The sequence below is a fragment of the Triturus cristatus genome, chromosome 8, assembly GCF_964204655.1.
Source record: "Triturus cristatus chromosome 8, aTriCri1.1, whole genome shotgun sequence".
Lineage (NCBI taxonomy): Eukaryota > Metazoa > Chordata > Amphibia > Caudata > Salamandridae > Triturus > Triturus cristatus.
In genome coordinates, this window is record NC_140591.1 from 1,336,632,357 (window position 1) to 1,336,645,595 (window position 13,239).

A 13,239-nucleotide genomic window follows, 5' to 3' on the forward strand; every position below is an offset into this window, starting at 1 on the left:
AATGACTTACTTTGATCCCAAGCTTCATTCAGAGGTTGTAGTTGATGCTAGTCCTGTCGGGTTAGGCACAATTCTTGAACTGCAAAATGGACATCCAAATGCCCAAAGGTATATCATGGCTTACACCAGTAAAAGCTTGTCACAAACTAAACAGGCTTATTCACAACCTAACAAACTGTAAATCAGGAGAGCCTTATCTCAAGGTACACTAATTGTCATTCCAGAGAGTCTACGACAACACACAATTGTAGTTGCCCGTAAGGGACACCAAGGAATAGTTGCCACAAAGAGAGCTCTTAGTGACAGAGTCTTGTTTCCTCATCTTGACAAAAGGGTTGAAAAAGAGTTAAAGGCCTGTCACTTATGCAACTGTCTCTCATCACGCATTACTCAGCACCCTTTAATGTCAGAATTGCTTAAACATGCTGGGAAGAGAATTGCTGTTGATTTCTTTGGTCCTTTTGATAATGGACATCATCTAATGGTCTTTTTTGACGGATACTCCCTTTTTCCATTGGCAGAAGATCTTTCATTCATCACTCATGAAACTGTTATTGAAAGATTAGTTGGCATCTTTGCAACATGGGGTCTACCTGTGATCTTGATATCCGACAACGGCCTGCCCTTCAATATTTGAGAGTTAAGAGACTTTCTCAGCCATCTCAACATAAAAGCATCAGAAAAGCACTCCTCTTTGGCCCCAGGCCAATGGCCTTGTTGAATGATTCATGAGTACCCTAAAAAACAGCTTTGCAGTGTGCTGCATTAGAGATGTTTGACCTTTAGGTCAAACATGATCGATTACTGATCGATTCCTCACTCAACTATAGGGAAAAGCCTTACAACCTCCATGTTTGGGAGAGCCATGATGACTGAATTACCTCAATGGACCAACTTCAGATCAAAGTCTGAGAAAGACATTTGCACAGAAGATTCTGGTCGCAAACAAAAAATGAATTCTATACTGACAACCGATGTCATGTGAAAGATATCACTTTCAAGAATGGGTAGCTCTTAGCCTCCCAGAATCCCCTGTCCAAACCCAACGCTACCTTCAGCAGCATTGTGATTGATCTGAGCATCGTGGATCAGTGCTCAGAAAGGGGTTTGGAGGCTTTGCATGTTCCTCACCAGGCTGTGTAATGCAAGATGCAAAGTGCGCAAGACGGTTTGACTGGCCCTCTTGGGCTAGTCAAATTGTCATGCTCCTTTTAGAGCGTGCTTACACTCCCCCACCTTCCCCCTGCACTGGCCAGCCCGGCCCACCTGCCCCACCCAGCACCCGACCAGGAAGGAAAATTAAAACGATAATAACGTTATTTATTATCATTTCAGTTTTCCTTTTTACACTGCTTGCAACAGAAGAGCTGTCTCTTAGTGTAGGCATACTTGAAAGACATGATAGGTGCTAGGCACAGCCCCAATGTCATCCTATCAGAGACAGGTCAACTTCTCTCCAAACCCAAGTCCTTTTTCTCAGCTTTGGGAGCCAATTTGCACCTAATCAAGGAGCTAGTCATCTTCTGGGTGACAGTTGAAAGCTCAGGTAAATGGTGTTCTGGAGGCTTTAAGGAGGTTAAAGGTGACTTTTTAAAAGTACCTTTTGTCAAATATTTCTTACAAATCTGACATTACCAATGAATTGGATTTGTAAGAAATATTTTTTTTAAAAGTTCAAGTCTATTTATCTGGTTCCTAGGCAGAGCAAACTTTATTAACTTGTTTCCTAATGCTTTCCTATTGAACAGCAACCCCCTCTACAGTGAAAATAGCTCTTGAGGTATTGTCACTTTAGGGACATGATTAACCTTAAACTTTTATATGTCTTACTTTTAAATGTCATGAAACTGTTATGTGGACATTTAAGTCGTACTTAGGAGTGACATATTAATATTTAAAAGGAGGGTTTAGGTCTTCAAAAGGGATTATTTTGACAGGTTGAAATTGCAGTTTAAACCTGCACAGTCTAGTTACCTGTGAAAAGCCTGCAATCATGTTTTGCGTTATCACTTTAAATGTAGCACAGTATGTACTGCAGTCCACTAGTGAATTTAACTTACATGCCCTAGGTGCACTTTGTACCATATGTAAGAGAATTGGGAGGGGTGGGGTGCAACTCACGTAATTTGCTCTAGTATAATTGTGTAAAACTACAGCAAAACTAGATTGAGTGTAAAAATGCGTGGATCATAACTCAGCATTTAGTATTATTTTTTTTATTGCAAAATGCGCCCTTGCATAAAAAATGGACACAGGGATGTTTTTAGCGCTAAGGAAATGGTGATAAATACAACTCAACACCATCAGCAGCAGCCACTTGCGCTCACTAAGTTTGTTGATCCTGTGCTACCGTTGTGACATTTTTGAGCCAAATTACTCATATTTATGCGAATAGGAGGAGTTGTTTAATTTTCTCTATTTTCAAGCCTAAAGAGAAATAGGAAAATACTGAAATTACTGTGATTACTCCGGCACAATTACAATTTCGTTCAGGCCTAATCAGATCCTTTTTGCATTTAATGAAAAGATACAAATTGTGAATATTCAAATAAGTTGGTCCTAAAGGTAACTGGTACAGAGTTGGACTGGCATTCCTACTTCTAATGTAGTCTGGGCCTCATTTATGAGTTTTTGCCGTAGGGCAGCACCACAGGCATTACTGTTGCGCTGCCCTATGGCAAACAAAAGGGCAAAAGAAAAACAATCAGAAAGGCTTTTTCCTCTTTCTATGTGTGCTGCAGAATGCAGTCATGCACAGCTGTCTTAACAGCATGAGGACAGGCACAGGGTCTGGCCACAGGTCTGTTGCAAGTCATTAATTTAAATGTTATATTTATTTTTTCACAGTGCATTATAATGCCTTTATATTTTGGCTAAGATCTCTTGCTTTATGGGTTGTAACCTGTTTTGAAGATAAAGGAAACTGAACTTGTTGCAGTTTAAATATGCATTATCTGAAAGCATAATCTCCAGAGGTAATTTGTGTTTGCATCCAAACTCCTGGAGGGCTAGAAATTTGTTATATTTATAATTAATACAAATGAAGTAGATGTCAATCGAAAAATAGGAACAGTAATTATAAGAAAGGCTGGTATTTGATGTACCTAAACAACTGAAGTAAAATTTATATTAAGCTAAAGTATTTGCAATGCCAGGCCTTTACAGTTTTCTGCCTTAATATTGTAGGTAGAACATCATGATATCACAGTATAACATTATTGTGGCCTAAGTTGCAAGTCCAAAAACGTATTGCAGTTTTTTGGTGCTGGGAACCAGTCGTTTGTTGGAGGAGCTCGGAAGATTGAGTTGGGCTGACCTGATATTCAATCCAGCATCATGTAACTGCTGGTTGAATACTTTTCCCCACGGGCAAAACTGGAGCTCTGGAGGAAAAGATTTCAAAGGTTTTCAAACTTTGTTCTGGTGCCCAAACAGTTACAGGAGTATACGTTTGAGGCCCCAGGACCTCAGATGAAGGCACATAGAGACTTTAAGGGTATCAGGCAGAAGCCAAGAGCAAAGTCGAGTGTAGTACTATTTGCCAAGGGGCACTTCATGGAAAGGGCCTCTTTCGGCTTTTTGTGTTTATGTAGCAACACAGAGGAGGTCAGCCAACAGACATTTGGAGTCCACTTATTTGTCCCCCAGTGCTCCTCAAAGGTCTCAGACAGCAGATCCAGTCCTTTTCTGACTTTCTGCAGGTCCAGAAAGTGTTCTGAGGATGGCACCTTGGGGTGCAACATTTATGGTTGACACTGGCTAGTGGATGGGGTGATGGCTGGGCACTTGTTAGCCAATGGGCTGACAGTTCCTAGTGGTAACCATACCCACTTTTACAGCAGTTCCTGTTTCCTCCACTGCAAACATTCGTACATCGCCCCTCACTTGCAAAATCCAATATTGGGAAACCCTTAAACAGAACATGTGTCCCCACTCAGAGGTGAGCAGCCCTCTCCTCTGTGGCCATTCAAAAATAATTCTGGGGATAGCTTTTCCTCCTCTGGGCTTGGTGACAGACTGACTATGGGGACAAAAGCTCTGATTTTCCAATTGTCACATAACATTTGCTTATCATAGGGTTGAGCCGCATGAAGTTAATTAAGTTCCTGGCCCACTCCAAGTGGTCTACCTGCCAGGGGAAGTAAACACCTTGTGATAGGGTAGGCCAATTTGAAGTTAATTACATTACTGGCCCACATCAACTGGTCTACATGCCAGGGGAAGTAAACACCTCCACACTCCCAGGCCATTGTCTCTGCTTTGGGAGTAGTTTGCACACCTCTTTTACACCTAATTTAGACAAAGTAGAGGCTGGGCAGTTGCTGGAGATCTAATACAAATTAGCGTCCAGATGTTGCAGGCAGGGCAAAGTAATTTTCTAAAAGTTACATTCCACATATATTTAATAAATTATTTAATAAAAAGCAACTTTACCATTAAATGGATTTTTATTTAATGTGTAATACTAATACTGTGTCTTTAAATGGAGTCTGTAACTGGCAAATGTCAAACGTAATGGATTAAAGTATATAATCTTTACTTTGCCTTTTCTTGAAGTCATATTTTTTATTGTCACTGTAGTAGATGCTGCATTTAACTTTCCATGGCATGGGTGTACTTCTGCATGCTGTATTAAGGCCTTAAAGGGAACTTAATTGTGCCAATCAATTTTTAAGATAATTTCAACATGTTTTAGGGATCAAAGCAAATACACTGGTCAGGCTTCTTTCGCCAAATGAGGTCCATTGCCGCCCACAAGGCAAGCTAATAACAGAGGTCACTGACAGCTCTCAATCACAATGTTGGGGAGAGCATGTGGCCTAATGGCTAGGGCCGTCAATCTCGACTCTGGGGTACTGGGATCGAGTCATGGCAATATGCTCGAACATCCTGTGATTCTGGGCAAATCCCGTCCGTAACAGAACTGGTGCACATGTAAGGCGCTCTGATACCTTTGGGTCAAGTTCGCGCTGTATCAAACTCCGAAGGAATAAAAATGTCACAAAGGAGGCTCCTAGCCATCCAATGACAGGTGGATGCTCCAATCTGGTGCCTGGAGTATGCATCACTTACCCACTTGCTCTTGAAGTTCTCTTTGGCCTCTTAGGTTTTTCAGTGTGAGGGGCTGCAACTTCAGGTTGCAGACACACTCCCTGCACTCTAATTTTTTTAATATCAGGGTCTGAACCCTGAGATTGACTATGTGCCTTGCAGTCCATGGCATCAAGGTTGGATACACAGCCCCCCTCTGTTATTTCAACCACACACCAGTCTGCGTAATCACACTCTCTTGGTAACCTTAGAATCAGGCTGAGTGCTTGGTGGACCCCGCGTGGGTTACATATATTACATCTCTGGTGGCAGTGGTAGATGACTGTTATGTTTTATGCATATGCCTTATTTCCTGGTGGCATTGGTGGCTCTTGTGTTAAGCTGGGTGTGTAGTACCAACTGTGTAAGTCCTGTTCGATGCATCTGCCTTATTCCCTGGTGGCAGTGGTGGCTCTTGTGTTAAGCTAGATGTGTATTACAAACTGTGCACATCATTGATAAATGTTAAAAAGCAGGTCATGAGCAACACGTGTCAACCACCGCTTGGCCATGCGGGGTTCACTGACACAACATCGAGGTAATAAATATTGATGTAAAAAATATCGAGCAAAAAATATAGACAACAAAAATATCAACTCCTATACTTACTCAGGTAAGTACAAAAATATTGCCCAAAAAATATCAATGTAAAAAATATAGATGTATAAAATATCGACATTTATATAAATATAAAATAAAATATATATTAAATATTAAATTTGATTTTAACAAACTAAAATAAATGTAATGTACATGTTAATAAAATATAACAAATAAACTTAATAAAACCACACACAAACATAATTATTTATACACATATATTTACTTTAAAACAATTAATAAACTATTATTTTTAATTCATGTGAAAAGTTTAAAATTATATAAAAAAAATTAAACGTATAACAATTATTTAAAATATGAAAAACCGATAATCTAAAATAAATTAAAATATTAAACTTTAAAAAAATATTTAAACTTTAATTTCACAATACAGTCAGTGCAACAGTAGGGAAAGTGTTGGATAGCGGAGGGGTAAAAATAACTATTCCCAATTCTATGAGTGCAACAAGAGGGAAAGTGCTGGATAGCAGAGGGGTAAAAATTACTATTCCCACTCCAGTGAGTGCAACAGTAGGGAATGAGTTGGGAAGCGGAGGGGTAAAAATTACTATTCCAACTCCAGTGAGTGTAACAGTAGGCAAAGTGTTGGTTAGCGGAGGGGTAATGTATGCTATTCCCACTCCAGTAAGTGCTACAGTAGGAAAAGTGTTGGATAGCTGGGGAGTAAAAAAAAAAAGTATTCCCATCCCGGTGACTCCAACAGTAGGGAAAGTGTTGGATGGCGGAGGGGTAAAAATTACTATCCCCACTCCAGTGAGTGCAACAGTAGGGAAAGTGTTGGATAGTGGAGGGGTAAAAATTACTATTCCAACTCCAGTGAGGGCAACAGTAGGGAAAGTGTTTGACAGCGGAGGGGTAAAATGTACTATTCCCAATCTAGTGAGTGCAACAGTAGGGAAAGTGTTGGATAGCGGAGAGATAAAATTTACTATTCCCCCTCCAGTGAGTACAACAGTATGGAAAGCGTTGGATAGCGGAGGGGTCAAAATTACTATTCCCACGCCAATGAGTGCAACAGTAGGGAAAGTGTTGGATAGCAGAGAGGCAAAAATTACTATTTACACTCAAACAATAAAAAAATATATAAATATATATATAAATACAAAGCCATGCAGAATCAATTTTATTCTAAGCTACTGGCCTGGAAAAGTGTGAGCCTTCTCAGCATGGAAGAGTTTAAATATCTAAATACAGAACATCCCAAAACACCATCCATGTATTTCATCCCTAAGGTTCACAAAAATATTGACAAACCCCCTGGAAGACCTATAATAGCTGCCATCAATGGACCATTAGAGAACATGTCACGTTATATAGATTTTTTTCTTCAAGAACACGTTAAAAAATTGAACTCATTTGTGCAAAATACTGGGGATTTTATCAGGAAAATTGCAAATGTTGAATGGCAAGAGGGATATCATCTCTTAGCCTTAGATGTATCCTCAATATACACGTATATTAGGAACCAGGATGGAGTAAAAGCAGTTGACTACTTTTTGGATAATAGGCCATTGCAGTATGCACAACATAACAAGATGATTATGGACATGTTAGGTTTCTGTTTGGAGAATAACATGTTTATGTTTAAACATCAGATGTTCCAGCAAATTCAGGGCGTAGCCATGGGGGCCAGCTTCTCCCCCAGCTATGCTTGTCTGTTCATGGGCTGGTGGGAGGAGCTGGTCCTCATAAAAACATATGAGTTGATATATAAAAACAATGTTGTATGCTGGCTAAGATATATAGATGATCTATTCATTGTATGGCAGGGAACCCAGGAAAAAGCTCGTGATTTTGTCAATCGATTGAATGAAAATGATGTAAACCTACAGTTCACTTCTAACATCAGTGACACAAGCATAACCTTGTTAGATGTCCAGATCAATATAGTAAACAACAAAATGACTACTTCATTACACCGTAATGAAACAGCAGGCAACACTCTATTACACGCATCGAGTGCACACCCTCCGCATTTAATACATAGCATTCCCTATGGGGAAATGCTTCGAATCCGTAAAATTTGTAGTGAGGAAGAAGACTGTAATACAAAACAACAAGAGTGTAAACAGCGATTTCTGGACAGAGGGTATAATAATGCAACTATCGAAACTGCAATAGATAAATCAAGGAGATTTGTAAGACATGAAGTTATGCAGGCTGTTAACGAAAATAAGGATAGGAGGGAGATTTCAGCAGAGCTCACTAGACTTATCCTCACTTACTCAAAGCAGGAACAACAGCTTAGAACTATAATAAGAAGGAATTGGCCAATAGTTCATGATGACCCAATACTTGGAACTCTCTTGCCCAAACAACCGGCTATTACATATAGAAGAGCAGCCACTATGGCGAATGCTCTGGTTAAGAAAAACCCTGAAGAATATGAGAAAGTTGGCTGGTTGGTGGCCAGGAAAGGTTTTTTCAAATGCTCTGTCTGTAAAGCATGTAACTATGCTTCAAATAGAACCACATATCAGACAGCCTTCAATGATAGGCCATGCGAAATTAAACAACCTCTGACTTGTCGCACTGATTACGCTGTATATGTCCTACAGTGTTCTTGTAACCTTTTATACATAGGCAGCACCAAACTACAAGTCCATAAGCGCATATTACAACATATCAGGCCCATCACTAACAACGACCCCAGTTACCCTGTAGCAAGGCATTTTAAGACACAACATGACAGCAATTTGAAATATCTGCAATATTATGTCATTGATACGGTAGAGGTGGTGATCGGGAACTCAAACTCAGACGCCTTGAAACACGGTATATTCTTGAATTAGATACCAAACATCCAGGGGGGCTCAATACTAGCGAGGATCTCCATACTTACCTTGACTAGAGAGAGATATACTACCACAGCTGGCATCATTTCTTCTCTCAGAGTTCACAACTAATTTTATGGAAGATTAGGATCAAATACATTGGTAGTACTGTATGTTTAGGACTATATTTAAGTACAATTTTACATACCTGTATTTTACAATTTACATCTTTTACTATCATTATTTTATCTTATCTCTCCACCTAAAAAGATTGTTCTTTTACCCCATGACCTTTTAAATCTTAGGTTTTTAAATTGTTCAATTGATCTATTTGCACAGGCCATAATTTTATGATAAAAGCTGGTATTATGCCAATTTTTTCAGGGGAGTTTTAGGAATAATATCAGTAAGCTTTGAGAATTTATTTATATATTGATATATTTATATATTTAATATGTTATATTTATGATTCAACAATTATTGCACTATCTATACTTACATGATATAAGGAGGTAATTACCCGATATAGCCCTACCCCTCATAATCAAATTATCCTGTGCATAGAATTTTCTTGAATAGTCTTTTAAACACATGGACAAGAATATCCTTTCCCTTGTTTGTGAAAGTCATTGTTAGAATGCACAGTTTAGACAAAACAAGACTGTGACATAAGAATCAATTTTAGCTATCTGTATATTCATACACATTGGCTGTTTACACACGAATAATAGTTTTATTGTACATTTTTCTTGCACAGGCACTTTAATATTTTAGCACCGGTTTTCTAACTTGTTTAATTCTTTTTATAATTTTATTGGGTACACGGTTATATTTATTCAGCACAATGGGTCTCATAAAGAAGTTTCTTGCAATGGACGCTAATTTGTAACAGAATGTCTCTAGCATTTAAGCTGTCATGATTGAGACTGATTATGTATGACACACTAAAATACAAATATAGAGTTGCCACAATATTAAGGACATTGAAATATGATATGCATTGTGCTATTAACTCTTAAATCATTTTTTCTTGTAATGTTTCGAATTACACATTGATGTAAATATGTATATATACATCTGTTTTCTATGTCCATTGCATCATGTGACCTGTCATTTGCACATTAAAAATGAAGTCCTTCCGTGTAAGCGCTGTCATGTGATCAAGGCAGAGGAGCTGCCGAAACGCGTCATGGTGGAGAGTTGCTTGCAATAAAAAACTAGTCAAGCACTTATCTGGGTCCATTCTCGTTCTGTCCAGCGGAGTTGCATGGAGGTGTAAGGCGAGCTTTCTTTTATATATATATATATATATAAAAGAATATATATGGGCAAACTACATAGGGGGTCTTTCTATAAATCACACAAACTAAGGGTATATAAGCGGTAATCTCCATTTGGGCAACCTTTTTATCTGATGTGTACATAACAGCATTTTAACATTTTTAAGTCTTTTGTCTTAACCTTATTTAATATATTTATATTTTTTATATATTTATGGTTATTTATCTGGTACTTTACCATTTTTCTTAGACAAAATGTACTTATATTTATTAATCTTGCTTATTTGCACATCCCCTTTTCCCTTGGAATTGTGTGTCCTAACAGTTGGAACCCAACCGCTTTTTGAATTCCATCTGAAAACTCATTACACTTAGTGGGTATTTATATCCACTCTATATATGAAAGGCTTCACCACTACCTTGTTCTGCTTAAATCCATTATACTTACTGATACAGGTTAATCTGTTATGTGGATTCTATTCTTTAATTAATGTGCCTTTTAAAATCTTATATGAAGATTTTAACCCTAACACACTGTCCTTGGGTTACACTGGGTGGGTTCTTCTCTTTATATTTGTCTTATATATGAAATGTATTATTTTAATCATTTCAAGCACAGGCATATTAATTGCAATTCATCTTTTTTCGATTTATACTGTTTGCACTCATCACTTTTTCATTTTAATGGTCCGGTGGGCAACATGGATCTTTTAACACAATACCTTTTAATAGAATATCTATGTCTTTTTATGAGTAATATTGTGTTATTAGTCGAAGTCAGACGAGTACATATTATTCATCTGCCTGTCGGCAATTTGGTTATTCATGTATAACTGGCGCATTTCTTGATCATTGTCCAGGTGATGTCAAAAGATGTACATTGTATTCTTCACAGGCACTAGGCATTTATGCCGACATTATAAAACACACATGCTACAATTTTAAAAAGATTAGAGACTGTTACAATGTTTTAGCCTGCAATCTGACTATGTGTGTATTTACTTTTTACCGTGAGGTTAAATGTACTTTCTCGCTGTCTATGACTTCGTAACCATGTGATCTCCCCCACGTGACCTGTAGTATCACTTTAAATTTGTTGCATCATGAGTTACACGCTGTCATGTGAACAAGGCTCCACGGAGCCGAAACGTTATGGCCGTCGCTCTGGGCATTGAATAAATAATTTGCACTATATGCAGGCTCGTGTACTTACTTCCTTGGCAGTTGGAGGATCTTCAAGGCTGGTGGGAGAAGTCTTTGAACATATATATATATATATATATATATATATATATATATATATATATATATATATATATATATTACCTACTGGCGGTCGCCAGTAGGTAGTTATAGTTAGGACCCCTTTTCCATAGGAAATCCGCAACATTCTATTTTGAATAACTTTGGCGCCGGTCGATGAATCCTCGCGAATTTCTCAAAATAGGTGGGGCGCTACGCTCCGCTCCTACCCTGAAAGTCTCGGGGGGATTCGTCAAGCGGGGGCTGAGATAAAAGGGGGGTCCCAAAACGTGTTTTTCCCATGCATTTTTCCATAGGACCTTTAGACAGGGCTACAGCCCGAACGGCTGAACAGAATTACTAGAAATTTGGTAGAGAGGTAGTCCCTAGGTCAAGGAAGTACCTTTTGTAGGTTTGGTGTAAATCTGTTCAGTAGATTCTGAGAAAATAGCCTTTAAATCAATATATATATCTGAGCCAGCTTACGGTACGCGTACCGTAAGCTTACCGTACGCGTACGGTGGCGTGCGCGAGCGCGATTCTGATTGGCTGTTAGATCTTAGTAAACATTCGAATCGGCCGAAACCAGGAAGCGGCGGCCGCCATTTCGTGTGTTTCACTCAGAAAAAAAAAGAGTGAAAACAAGAAAAGGGGGCAAGGAGGAGAGTTACAGACCCCCTTACATTTGTGAGGGGGTCAAAGAAGGACTGTAAAGTTCAAAGAAAACATTTATTGTTTTTTTAAAAAATCACGGGGTACGCGTACGGTAAGCTTACGGTAAGCGTACGGAAGAAAAAATAAATTAAAAAAGAAACGAAATGCAGATTTAAGAGTTTAGATATTAGGGAGCTCTAAAAAGAGCCGTTGTGTTTATGAAGTCATTTTTTTACTGGTACCTACAAGTAAGTACCGATGCAGAGTCTAAGGTTCAAGAGGAAGACTCTGTTCCCTTCATCATTGAAGTGCACACCATCTCCTCTATAAATGTCTTGCATGTCATAACGCAAGTTGTTGTGGTAAATGGCACCCATACCATTGTCACGGAGGAAAGCAGAAACAGATTTGTTGACGTGCTTTCTTGCTTTGTCAATCTGCGGACAGAAATGATTGGACCAGTTCCATTTTTGCCTTTGGCATATGTTGGAAAACACAAAGGCAGTTTTAGGGAAAAGTGAAAACAGTTGTGCAAAGGTGTCCTTCATAAGCATTTCCAGACCCACCCCAGTCAAAGTGCCTAGGTCATTGCCACCACAGTGCACTATTATGAGGTCAGGGTGTTGGATTTGCATGAAGGATTTCACCAATGGCATCAATTGGTGCCACTTTAACCCTCTCTGACCAATCCATTTAATGTCTACATTTGGCAAAGCAAGGTCTCTCACCATACCTGTTTTCTCTGCAAACTTTTCACTCCAGAAGACATAGCTGTGCCCTACAATCCACACTGTGAACATCTTCAAAGGAGAACTGGATGCACTCAGGAGGTGTCTTTCAGTAGAATGGCAATATGAAAAGAAAGACAGTTTGGAAATGGAGGCATACATATTTTTTTCAAAACAAAAAGAACTGATTGGCTGTTTCATACCATTCTAGAATAAAAACTAGGCTGTATGTGTAAATTAATAGAAGCATGTTTTGTATTGGTACAAAAAAATGTGTTACCAAAGAACAGTACTATGGATTTGCTGTTAGGTTTGAAAAGTCAAGCACTCTTGCTCTGTGGAATTGAAACATTGTGTGGCGAACTTCTGACCTAACTCCACACAGCAGTGTTCCATGAGCTGTTGCTATGGTAGCAGGCAGAAGTCAAGTTGGGGGAAGGGTACTAGGCAGAAGTCAAGTTGGGGGCAGGGTACTTTTGGAAAAGGGTTGGTTTTCAACCAATAGAAATGTGTGATTACATTTGAAAGAAAGGGGGAAGCACTGAGATTTGAAACTTACATGTATATGTGTGGAAAAATAGAGGGAAAGTTTGCCATTATCTGGTTCTGCTGAGAGGAGAGAGGTGTACAGCTCTGAGATCCTGGCTCTGCTAATCTGCTGTTTGAGTGCCACATTTCTTTCACAACTAACTAATTTTAAAGGTGAGGTTAGAGTTTGAGAGGAGATGTATATGGTAAATTAAGAAATGAATAATAGAAATGGAAATCCTTTTGTTGAAGTTGCGTTTATCATTTTCTGTTTTGGGAGAAATTTAAATGTGAGGAACATGTAAAATAATATGGACTATG